This window comes from Hyperolius riggenbachi, chromosome 2 (genome assembly GCF_040937935.1).
Source record: "Hyperolius riggenbachi isolate aHypRig1 chromosome 2, aHypRig1.pri, whole genome shotgun sequence".
Classification (NCBI taxonomy): Eukaryota; Metazoa; Chordata; class Amphibia; order Anura; family Hyperoliidae; genus Hyperolius; species Hyperolius riggenbachi.
Genome location: NC_090647.1, coordinates 159,151,805 through 159,164,940, shown reverse-complemented (window position 1 = coordinate 159,164,940; position 13,136 = coordinate 159,151,805). Strand labels below are relative to the sequence as shown.

At 44.5% G+C, this 13,136-nt stretch overlaps 1 protein-coding gene across 3 annotated transcripts in view; it reads left to right on the top strand.

Moving 5' to 3' along the window:
* Positions 1 to 318: 318 nt before the first annotated feature.
* The window catches only part of SLC25A30 (solute carrier family 25 member 30), a 57,692-nt gene continuing 44,874 nt past the window's right edge, over positions 319 to 13,136 (top strand). The window contains exon 1 of one of the 3 annotated variants that reach the window (XM_068265214.1): positions 319 to 532. The gene's annotated coding sequence lies outside the window, so the exon portion shown is untranslated. Of the gene's footprint in view, positions 533 to 681; positions 751 to 8,902; positions 8,936 to 13,136 lie in introns of those variants that run through there. The other 2 variants (XM_068265215.1, XM_068265216.1) reach the window with 2 other exon arrangements.

Genomic DNA, 13,136 nt, shown 5'->3' with positions numbered 1-13,136 from the left:
TTGGCAATAATTGGGAAGAATTCCAGAAAACAAATACGGATGGATTATATAGCGCACACACTGACTGTTCATGAACATAAACACGAAGAAACTCGCGTTTTACTCATTAGTTACGCTGTGCATAATATAATGTAATATAATGGTACAATTGTGGGGATGACGTCGGTAGACGGCTCGTAATTCTGTGGAGGCTCACCGTCGCCAGTCTCCTCCCAAAAACAGAACAAGCTCCGCCTTTAGAGGTGATCACTCTCTCTTCACGTGCTAGCCTTAACCCATGAATGATGTAGCTACCAATCGGATTACTTGTAACCGGCACGTGGGAGGGGCGAGACGCTCTGTAGCCTGCCTGCAGGCTCGCCATAGGATGGGAGTGGTGTGGGCAAGGCTGAATAGGCACACTAAGATTGTGGGAGGGGTGATGGTGGGCGGAGTCACGTCTTCAGGCCTCTGTGGTATTAGTCGGAAGCTCCTTCATTCCACCGTGGGTAGAGCCATACTCAGATACTGCTAAGGAGTACGCACACTGGAGGTATGTGCTATGTGGGAGAACGGGAGTCATCTGCCGTCCGCCCGCTATGGTGCATGATTCTTGCGCTGGGTGGGATAAGCTTCCCGTTGGTCACGTGGTGGAGGTCTTTTTCCAGCAGACAGCTCGGCAGTACAAAGCATGACAGCTGACCCCCTGTACATGTGTTCTCATTCTAGTGACTTCCAAATCCCAAAGTGTGCTCTTGTCTGCTCTACAAGGTCAGGCATCATGTTACACTGCGGAGTATGACTGCTCTGTTTTATGCCTTTCATAGTGTCGGTATGCATAATGCTCCTGATTGCTTGCATACCGCAAACGTTCTTGTATTGTTTTCTAAAATATTTAAACACCCTACTGAATGCTAGCGCCTGATTCCAGATCTTTCTTCATCGGAAGTAGATTGGACATGCTGGAAATTATTGATTGAAATACTGGGTATCGTTCTGTGTGTATGCCCCTTTTGATCCATTTTTGATTAATATCCAGTTGGGAAAATGATCAGAAATTTGGGAATTTGGAAAAAATTGCATACGTGTGTATGGTAGCTTTCTTCCATTGATGATCAATGTCAGATCTGAATGTCAATCTGATCATTTGCTTGAGTAGGATCTGAAGTAAAAAACTAGATGGAAATACCCGATCTCCGTCGGGTCCGCTCTACTGCGCAGGCGCCGGAGACTTGCGCCTGCGCAGTAGAGCAGACCCGACGACGATCGGGTATTTCCGCCTACTTCGGAGCCGACAGCCACCAGAGCGCCTGCGCAGGAGCCGGGAAGGTAAATATTTAAGTCGCCGCTGTACGGAGGGCTGCAGCGAGACCCCCGAGGGACAGAGGACGGCGTGGGAAGCCTCATTAGGATCCTGAGTCTTTCCCCACCCGAGGTGAGTACCCCCCCAGGGGACAGTTTGATGTTACAGTTCCTCTTTAAAGAGAACCAGAGACGAAGCATCCTCATGTATTTTATTACATTTATCAGTGGGAACATGACAGTACACACCTACCCTGCTTTTAGTTTCATTCTTATCTGCTTAATTAGTATATTAGCAGCTGTGATAAGAATCCCCGACTGGCTCAGTCTAGGTTTGACCTGGAATCATTATAGCTGAGTCACTCTTCTGTGGAGTCTTTTCAAGCCCAAGCCTACCACCTCCTGGCTCAGATTTGCTACTTTGCATACTGAGAGCTGTGATGACATGGGAGGGACTGCTGCTGCTGAGAGAGAATCTCTGAAACAGACACGTGTGGCTGTGCAATATGATCTCTGTGCTCTGTGTGCACTCAGCATAGATACTGATGATGACTGCAGTTTCATTCCTATGAGAGAGACTTCCTACAGGCAGCTGCACATCATACCAAAATGAAAGCACACAGATGAAAGGCTGCAGCCTTTCTCATATAGCCTAGATAGCAGCCTAGTCTCATATAGCCTAGACAGCACATCCAGAACAACTCATAACCCGGAAGCAGAAGGGATTTGAGCCGGCGGCCATATTTGATTTTTCCTGGAGCAATAATGGATAAAAAACACTAAAAAAGGCACACCAGAGCGGAAAAATTATCAGGTAGAGCATTTATTCTTTACAAGCTATCGACTGATATGTTTATTTTGTGTGAAATGTTCATCTCTGGTTCCCTTTAAAGAGACTCTGTAACAATTTTCAGCCTTATTTCTTCTATCCTATAAGTTCCTATACCTGTTCTAATGTGGTCTGGATTATTGCAGCCTTTTCTAGTTACACTCTCTGTAATATATCTAATCTTCTTTTCTTTGTCAAGCTTTGTGGACCCAGGGAGGAATGGGCTGTCTCTGTTGTAATGAATACAAGTTATGCACGCCCCCTGCAGGCTCTGTGTGCTTTGTTTACTCCTCACTCTCTGCTCTCAGTTTCAGCTTGTGCAGTTTGTGAGGCTGAGGGGGGAAGGGGGCTGCCTGTCACATGCTGAGAAACTGTGTGAATCCCATAGTATACACACATATACATATATTAGTGTGTGGTTAGCAGCCATGTTTTTTGTTTGTAAACACTGCCTAAAACTGGCGATTAAAAGCCAGGATCGCGGCAGAAATGGCAAAGAGGGATCCAGGAGATCACAGTGACTCGATTGGTATGTGTTTTTTTTTTTTTTTTTTTAATTGTACACTTTCTCTTTAAAGTGGACCTGAACTCTTGCACAGGACAGAAGGAAAACAGAGAAAGGCACATTATATGTATTTATAGAGTTTATCCTGTCTAATTCCCCCTCATCTGTGATTTATCACAAGTTGTAGTTTGATCTCAGCTCAGTCAGCTGGCTGCCACAGCAGAGCAGCTAATTAGTCAACACTGGATGTTAACAGTATGTTTGCTTCCATGGACGTAGACAAACTTCAGATTTATTGCAGGGTTTGTATTAGCTGTCACAAAGAAATGTTTTTCTTTAATAGGTATTATGCTGATGCTTATCTTTTAGAGTAGAGAGGAAGTTGAGTTCATGTCCGCTTTAACCAATTCAGATAGCTGGTTGCCCTGTTCTTGGGTCCAGCTTGATCATTTATTACCCTGTTAGCCTGGGACTAAGCCTGTGTAAAGGAGAAAATATATTCCGCTGTAGAGGAGATGGGGGCTGGGGACTTCTTTTATTAACACAGATTTACACATTGTTTGCATGCTGTTATTTCTCTCTACACATGCAGCACCATTGTGCTTTGTCCTGGTCCACACACTGACCTTGGTTTTGACTCCACTTGCTTAGAAAATACTAAATGATCTGAGGGTACTTTGGACAGTAGGTATTTATTGCTGTCTTTGGTCCCATTTGGATGGTTTCTGCACATTCTCTTGTTGAGACTGTAAGTCTGGTAGAAAAGAAACATTTGTGGCAAAAATTATCTTTTTCCCTTCCCTATCAACGAATATAAGAAAAGGTTTTGATGTTGCCTGTGTCCCAAAAGTAAAGAGTTCCTTCTGGGTGGTTACTGCAGTTATTTAGGCAGAACGTAATGACAAATAGTTTTTTAGCAGGTATAAACAATACTCTTAAGCTAAGTACTCACGGGGGGACAATTGTAGCTGTCGCTGCACACGGGAGCGTGTGCGCGACAGTTCGTCGACAGTTCGGCGACAGCTCGTCGCCAAGTCCCTCTGCATCCACACTGCAGCAGAGGGATTAGCGATGCGGCGGAAACTGTCGCCGAGGTTCCTGGCCGCCCCCCCATGTGGTACGGGTCACCATAGGGAGACTTGGAAAGGGGTGTGAGCATGGGGTTGGGGGTTTGAAATCAGAGTTTTAATGAAGGGGTATGTAATTAGTAGTTCTAAGAAATGTGTGCCCCACCTTATTTCCTTTAATTATTTCATTTTCATAAAATGTGAGTAGATTAAAGCAAAGTAGTAAAAAAAGAAAAACCCAGAGTTTCACTTACCTGGGGCTTCTACCAGCCCCGTGCAGCCTTCCTGTGCCGATCTTCCGTTCACCCGCCACCAGCTACTTTCGGTACCGTCGACTCAGGAACTGCGCCTGTGCACCCCAAACCACGCGCATCTTTCTCCGCAATATCGTCTTGCGCTATTAGCTCAGGACACTATTGTGGGTGGTAAGAGATGGGTGGCTTGCCGTCGATTTATAAGTCAATGGTACGACAGTACCAAAAGTAGCTGGTGGCTACTTTTGCCCCAGGTAAGTCAAATACTTTATTTCAGTTCCGCTTTAATTAATACAGTACAGGTTGTCCCCTCTTGCAAACAGGTTCCGATCTGGAAGGCTGTTTTGTGGTGTCCTGTATTATCATGGTTAAACAACACGTTCGGACAACACGCTTTGAGTCCTATGGGAGAAAAGCGCTATAGAAATGTTGTTGTTAACACTGGTTTTGGACATATAGCATAAACAATGTATTTTGGTTTTAATGTGTTTTTAAACTACTAAACTGAAGTCTATACAAAAGTTGTATGTCATAACAAACCATACAGTTCATTTGCACATGAAGACCACTTCATGACTTGAAATGTTTTAAGCATACTGCTATTCTTGCCATCTGCCACTTTGCAGGTGTGAATATGTTAAATGAGGCAAGAACGTGCGTGTAATAAAGCTTTGTACATTCAAGCAAGAACAGAATGTACCAAAGCATCTAAAAACAATCACAAGGTAATCCTGCTTCTGAAATGTTGTTTCACTACATAAGTGAATGTTTAGTAGCAACACTTTGAAATGTTTTTTAGTAACCAGAAGTGTAATTTTATACCTGCATTTGGAAATGCAATAGTTTTTTTTTTTTTTTTGTTTGTTTTTTTTGTCTCTTGCAGAAGGCAAAGAAATTCCTTGGGCTCTCCTTTCCCCCACCCATCCATTAAAACCAGTTTGTCCGCTACTATCCTTTCCCTCCAGAGAACAGGACATGTTAGCTGGGTCTTGGTTATTTCCACTTATGCCCTTGCTGAAGGACAGCGACATTCCTCATTAGTTCCTGTGTGCTTTCTATCAGCTGATGCATTGTGGTTCCTTGTATCTTGGAATGGATTCAACAAACTTTCACCTCTCATGGACTTGAGGCAATCATTTCCGCTTGGCTACTAGTGATTTGATTTGTTGGCATAGCTTTATTGCTTTTACACTATTCTAATTAAAATCTCCTGCAACCTATCCTTTTTGATTTTCTTTTCTTAGCCCCACATACGTTTTTGTGGGGTTTTAATGTGTAATAACCATTTCAGAGGGCAAAAAGGTTATCAAAGAACTGAGTGTGAAACAGGGCTGTGGAGTCGGTACAAAAATCTTCCAACTCCGACTCCTCAGTTTCTGAAACCACGACTCTGACTCCAACTCCGGGTACCCAAAATTGCTCAGACTCCGACTCCGACTCCTTAGTCTAATACTTAACAGGGCTGTGGATTTTGTACAAAAATCATGCGACTCCAACTCCGACTCCTCAGTTTCTGAAACCACGACTCCGACTCCAACTCCGGGTACCCAAAATTGCTCAGACTCCGACTCCGACTCCTTAGTCTAATACTTAACAGGGCTGTGGATTTTGTACAAAAATCATGCGACTCCGACTCCCAACTCCGACTCCTCAGTTTCTGAAACCACGACTCCAACTCCGGGTGCCCCAAATTGCTCCGACTCCACTACCCTGGTGTGAAATGCTAATAAAGTTAGGTCCCCCCCCCCCCCCCCCCCCCCACGTCATTAATATATTATTAAAGCCTATCTCTGGATCAGTGATATTTGTATTTACTTAAAATTTAACCTCTATTTATGGCACACCCTTATGGATACGATTAGGAGTTTTTCAACAGCTAGAATAATAGGCAGGTTAAAAAAAAGTACAATGTTCTGAATACTGAGGCCAGTGTTGTTATTACAGAGGACTGTGCGGGTAAAGTGTTGGGAATATAGGGTTTTGTAGCAATTGTATTACTTGTATGTGCATGGGGATGATGCTGTGGTGGAGATTTATAGTTAAACATGATGATAACTTATATGTGGTGTGCATTTTTCTCTTCAACTCTTAGCAGCCTCTGGCCCTTTGCATTCCTTTTATTGTCTACACAGTGTACTAAAGGCGTGTTCTGCTCTGTCCCTCACTGAACATCTTTCCATCTTTCCTGTGTTCAGGACCTTACATGCAGTGGCTCTGGACAGTACAGTGCTAAGCATTCCCAGGGTTACACCATTGTACCTCATTTATTGGGCCACCAGTAGCACCCCTTACTATATATCCCAGTTGGAAATTGAACCTTTAGTAACCTGGGCTGATGGGTGCTGCACAAGTCTTTTCTGCAGATTGATGTTACTAGAACAAAATTACCCATTTTGTGCAGCTGGGTAAGGATATCCCAACCAGACAGCAGGCTGAAATGGCTTTTCTCAGTAACCATTACTCCATTTGCAGTATGGTTCCAGTGTTCAGAAAGTACCACCTTACTGCAGGAGTAAGTGTCCTTTCAAACTACATCCGTGGTTTTGGAACGGGGTGCAATTATATTCCAAAGCCACTTCCATACTGGTACATTTGTAGTGTGACAATTTCTGTTGGAGTAACACACATTTTGCGTTGAAACGTATCCAGCTGAAGCCTCTTCATGTAACTGCTGCAGCAGGGTTACTTCAATGCCTTTTTGTTGGCTGACATTGCTGACTGTTTAATCCTTTTTTAGAAAACTGCATCAGTCTTGCCACTTCCATACTGATGGGGTGCTTGTAATCCAGGGCTGTGGAGTCGGTACAAAAATCTTCCAACTCCGACTCCTCAGTTTATGAAACCACGACTCCGGGTAACCAAAATGACTCCAACTCCTTAGTCTAATACTTAACAGGGCTGTGGATTTTGTACAAAAATCGTCCGACTCCTGACTCCGACGACTCGGTTTATGAAATCAACTACTCCGGGTGCCCAAAATTACTCCGACTCCTCGACTCCACAGCCCTGTTGTAATCCATGTAGTACCTTTCTGGATCTCGTGAGAGTATCAATCTAATTTAAGCGCTGATGGCATTGTCAATGGGTAGCTAGACTTGCAGTGTCAGGCGCAGATGCTGAAGAGAGGAGAAGTTCTCTATCTGTGCATGGTGGACAGCAGCAACAGATACAGGGCAATGGCTGCACACAAGAGAGGGGCTTGTCAGTTCTTCTGGATGTTGGCTGGCCATGGGGATGTGATTGGTGGCAGCTTTTCAACTGTGCTGTTAATGCATCTGCTAGACAGGTATAGGGGGGTACTCCTTCCCAGTTTAAACAGTAGTTGCTGGCATTATTTATTCCTTATATGGGAACCTCTATCCTGATTCGTTGATCACTGGTCGCTTTATTTACATTGTAGTCTGGGGGGTAAGCTCCACAAGGCACCTCTTCACCATAGACTCACCAGGATTGATAGATATAGATCTATCTATCTCTATGTTTTGTTTTTGTCCTCTAAACCCAAATACAGTATAATCTCCAGATCTGGCCTCAGTAAATCTAATCTTATCAGTTATGGACTACTTGGGTGCCTGTAATGACAAAATACTACCCATTTACTAATGAGATTTACTTTTGCATTCAGGACATATCTCGACTGTCCCCTCTTCTTTAAAATTTTCCCTCAGCTTGTCCATCATTCTCCACGCCTTGAAACTTTTTGGTTTCTTCCCACATCTCAAAAACATACAGATACTGGACATACAGTATGACCATGGTGGGGATTAGATTGTGAGGGACAATTGGCGACATGATTATGCACTCTGTAAAACGCTGTGAAAGATGGTACTAAATGATCTGTTCATACAAGCTTATCATTTTGTCATAGCCAGATCTGATGTTCAGTGCCTCATCTACTAACCTCAGAATCCATAGGTGCTCCCTACATGAGGTTGCCTTATTTGCTAAGGCCCACAAGAACTATGGAAAATTAATCTGGCAGCTGCCTAATTAAAATCTACTTGTAATGAAGGGTGTTAAAGAGACTCCGTAACAAAAATTGCATCCTGTTTTTTATCATGCTAAAAGTTCCAAAAGCTATTCTAATGTGTTCTGGCTTACTGCAGCACATTCTACTATCACCATCTCTGTAATAAATCAACTTATCTCTCTCTTGTCAGACTTGTCAGCCTGTGTCTGGAAGGCTGCCAAGTTCTTCAGTGTTGTGGTTCTGTGATGCATCTCCCCCCTCCAGGCCCCTCTCTGCACACTGCCTGTGTATTATTTAGATTAGGGCAGCTTCTCTCTTCTCTCGTATATTTACAAGCTGGATAAATCCTCCTCTGAGCTGGCTGGGCTTTCACAAACTGATGAATTACATATGGGCAGAGCTGTCTGCACTCTGCAGGAAGAAACAGCCTGACACTTCAGTGGAAGATAGCTGCAGGGGGAAAGAAACACACAAATGATCTCTTGAGATTCAAAAGGAAGGCTGTATACAGCCTGCTTGTGTATGGATGTATTTGCTATGTGTGGACATACTGTACATCAATCTACTTCCTGTTTTGGTGGCCATTTTGTTTGTTTATAAACAAACTTTTTAAAACTGTTTTTAACCACGTTTAATGCGGCGAGGAGCGGCAAAATTGTGACAGAGGGTAATAGGAGATGTCCCCTAACACACTGGTATGTTTACTTTTGTGCGATTTTAACAATACAGATTCTCTTTAACAGAGAGCGACTGTGGTAACTGGATAACGTAGTCTTCCTGCACTATCACAGTCATGTGGGGATGGAAAGATGTGTGGTAGCACCGCAGTAACTGATTCAATAACTTAGTATTCCTGCAGTTGTGTGCATTGGCTTTGGTTGCCATATTTCATATTTACATTCTCCAGTAATTCCTCTTCAACAATGGATTTCTCAGGTGCTTTCTGATATGTTGTCACTTTCCATCTTAGAAAGGAAGGACATGTCTGGCTAAAGAAGAATCATTGGAGCAAGTAATTATTGCCAGCAGGTAATTATCCATTACCCATATTGAACAGGTTTAGCAACTAAAGTCCCATACACACACTCAACAGCGGTCTTTCATGCAGCACAATTATCAAGCAACTTTTGTTGTGAAACAAGTTGAACAACCAAAACAAAGTTGCTTGCTATTGTTCAAAGAACTGATAAGCTGTCAACTCCAGTTATAATTGTGCTGTATATTGTGTAACGCCCCATACACACACTCAACAGTGGTCTTTTATGCTTTCACAACTTTTGTTGTGAAACAAGTTGAAACACCTAAAAAAAGTCTTTTGCTATTCAAAGAGCTGATAAGACTGAAAAGAAGTCAATCCAACTGTTTGACTTCTTATCAGTCTTATCAGCTCTTTGAACAATAGCAAAAGACTTTATTAGGTGTTTCAACTTGTTTCACAACAAAAGTTGTGAAAACATAAAAGTCCGCTGTTGAGAGTTTGTATGGGGCTTACACATTAGTATTATTTACGGTTCAGGTTTTATGCAAGGTTGCAGTTGTGGTGAAATGCTCAGTTTTCTTGCATGGTTCTCATGTAACTAGTACTAGAGCTTTTAAAAACCTAAGGTACAGGAGAGTGAGATGATTGAACACAGATATTTATTTTATTTATTATTTATTTATTGTATTTATAAAGCGCCAACATATTACGCAGCGCTGAACATTAATTTAGGTTACAGACAATATTTAGGGGTGACATACAGCAATATGACAATACAGGAATACAAGAAAACCAGATCACACACCATAGTATGAGTACCAGGTAATGCTTAGTCAGTCACTGGATGGAGCATGGAGATTAGGCAAGTTAGGTTCACTCAGATGCATAGCATGGGTGCACAGTAATAGAGGTGCATGATCAGGTAGGACACAAAAGGAGGAGGACCCTGCCCAAAGGCTTACAATCTAGAGGGAGAGGTAAGGACACGAATGGTAGGGGACCAGAGTTCAGCTGTAGGTTTAGAGCACTTGTGAGGGGTAGTAGGCCAGAGTGAAAAGGTGAGTTTTGAGGGCTTTCTTGAAGATGTTGGAGGGGGCTGCCCTAATGGGTGGAGGAAGGAAGTTCCATAGTGTTGGAGCAGCTCTTGAGAAGTCCTGGAGACGTGCATGGGACTAGGTGATTCGGGGGGCGGTTAGGCGAAGTTCATTGGAAGAGCGGAGTGAGCGGCTAGGTGTGTACCTCTGAGTAAGATCGGAAATGTAGGTTGGACAGGTTTTGTGGACAGATTTGTAGGTCAGACACAGTATCTTGAATCTGATTCTGGACTGGATAGGAAGCCAGTGGAGGGATTCTATGAGGGGATCCGCCGTGGTGGAGCAATGGGAGCAGTGAATAATTCTGGCTGCCGCATTCATGATGGTCTGCAGTGGGGCTGTTCGGGTCATAGGGAGGCCAGACAGCAGGGTATTGCAGTAGTCAAGGCGGGAAATTATGAGGGCATGGATGAGGAGTTTGGTGGTGGCAGAGGTCAGGAAAGGGCGAATCTTACAGATGTTACGAAGGTGGAAGTTGCAGGACTTTGCGAGGTTTTGGATGTGGGAAGTGAAGGAGAGTGCGGAGTCCAGGGTGACACCCAGACAGCGGGCTTGAGAGGTAGGGCGAATGGTAGTGTGGTTAACAGTGACATGCACATCTGGGAGGTTGGTGGATGGCCGGGGTGGGAAGATCATAAATTCCGTTTTGTCTAGATTTAGTTTCAGGAACCTAGCGGACATCCAGGAGGAGATGGCTGATAGGCAGGAGGAGACCTTGTCCATGGTAGTGGTGGATATGTCAGGGGTGTGGAGGTAGATCTGGGTGTCATCTGCATACAGATGATAGTTAAAACCCATGGAGGAGATAACCATGCCAATGGAGGATGTGTATAGGGTGAACAGTAGGGGGCCAAGGGCCGAACCTTGGGGGACTCCCACCGAGAGGTGGTTGGGGGTGGATGAGGACTCATTGAAGGCGGTCGTGAAGGAGCGGTTGGAGAGGTAGGATGAAAGCCAGGACAGGGCAAGATCGTGAATGCCCAAGGACTGGAGGAACTGGAGGAGTAGGGGATGATCTACTGTGTCAAAAGCTGCTGACAGGTCGAGGAGGAGGAGAATGGAGTATTTACCTTCAGCTAAGGCAAGGTCGTTGACCACTTTGGTGAGAGCAGTTTCGGTTGAGTGGGCAGGCCGAAATCCAGATTGGAGTGGGTCTAGCAGTGAGTTGGCATTGAGGTACTGGGTCAGGCATTTGTGAACAACGATAAAGGGAATTTGGTTAAATTTGTTGTGGGTGAGGATTCATGGGCAAATGAAAAATGTTACTGGGATGGGGATAGATGTAGACTGAAAGGGGGCTTGTAGGAACAGGGACAAGATGGTGTCCTCATGCTTTCTGACGTGGAAGATGCTATTGGGATGTAAAATAAAAAGTTAAAGCAAAGCCAAAAATTACAATTTAATTTTCTGGTTGTAATGTATGTCAGTGCTGTCCAACTGGTGGCCCATGGGCTGCATTTGGCCCACCAGCCACTAGCTCTGTGTCATGCACATCTTTCCCACCTCCAAGATTCCAGCAGTTGAGATTGTGGTGGAGGTGGAACCGGGGGCTTCTGCAATGAAACAAAGCTGGATGGGGGTTGGTGCAGCAGCTGGAGAGGACCAGGCTCGGTGGCAGTGCACTGAGGAGGAAGATGAATGCTGCGGCTGCACTGTCAGGACCGCAGTGGATTCTCCTGATGGAGTGCTGGTGCTGCATTGGTTGGCAGGCTTCCCTGGATGATAGAGGTCCGAATCTTCCACTGGACGCAGCACCTGGGGGCGTTTGGGCCAGGTGCATGGGTTGCTACAGCCAGGCTGTCTGGTCTACATCGGGCTGGATCGCTGTGCCTGTGAGAGTGCAGGGGCAGAACTGGTCTGGCTGCTGGCTAGGCACTGTGTGTAGCCGAAGTGACAGTCATTTCAAGTCCCTCCATGTGGGTTTTCTTAATGTGCGGCTATGCTGTTTTGGAGTCCGTGGGGTATAACTGGATCAAGGACAGGGCAGAGCTGCTGGAGCAACTAATAAAAACAGGTAAAATCAGCTGACTAAAAAGTTTGGTTAAAAAAAATAAAATAAGTGCTTATAATCCAACCTGTAAAGAGCTGTTTTGAGGGAAATGTTGCCAGATTATGTGTACTGTGACAGAAACGCTGCCAGATGTGTATTTTGAAGTTGGACAGCACTGCTGTATATGATCTGCTTGTGGTACTTTCTGCCTTGTTAACTTGGAGCAATATATAATATAGAGCTGGTATTTTGACTTTGCTGATAATCTTGCTCAGAAACCATTATAGGCCAAATATCTGTATTTAAATCCAGTAGTTTGAGTTATGTCACTGGTCACCCCTGTAGGCCATAAGCAGCAATATGAAAAGAAATAAACACTTTAATTATATTACTGTGTAATTATTTCACTTTTTGAATTGAATTACTGAAATTAACTTTTCAACGATATTCTAAACTATTGAGATGCACTAGTGCGTATTACGTCGGTGCATTCAAGGTATTGCATGCCACCGTACTGTCGTATCCAGTCCGACAGCATCGGGCACCCGTTCTAATGCTGGGGATGAACGGTACGTTTCTGTACCGTGTATCAACCAGCTGATCCGGCCAGCTGATAATATTCAGCTGGCCCGATCAAGCCGCTCGACCCCCGCCTGCTCGATCCCCGCCGGCGGACAATGGCAGGGAATCGATTACTGATAAGGAAGCGGGGCGAGCGGTAATCGATCCGCGAGGACGATCCGGCGGCTAATCGAGCCGCCGGTCGACCCGTGTATCCTCAGCATAAGTGTCTAAGTATCAGACACTTTGATCTCCTTTCTTGCAATGGTGTATTACATCTACATGTGTGCATTGCAGCTTGTCTTTAGAGGCTGTGACTCCACTGGCTCAACGCACAAATGCATGCTACATTATGTTTTTGTAATGCAGCGCATAGATGTGAACCAGGCACATTCAATTTACATGGGAAAATCACTGAATTGCAGAACGCACAGCACAATGCGATGTGAAAAGCGCACAGAAATGGCCCTGATGTGAATGAGGCCTTACTCACCACTGCTGAGACACTAGTTACCTCACCTGTGAATGTTTCTGGTATTCTGCAAAGCATGCACTGTTAGGGGTACTTGAGGACTGAGTTCAGAAAACCTGCTACCACGCATGGAT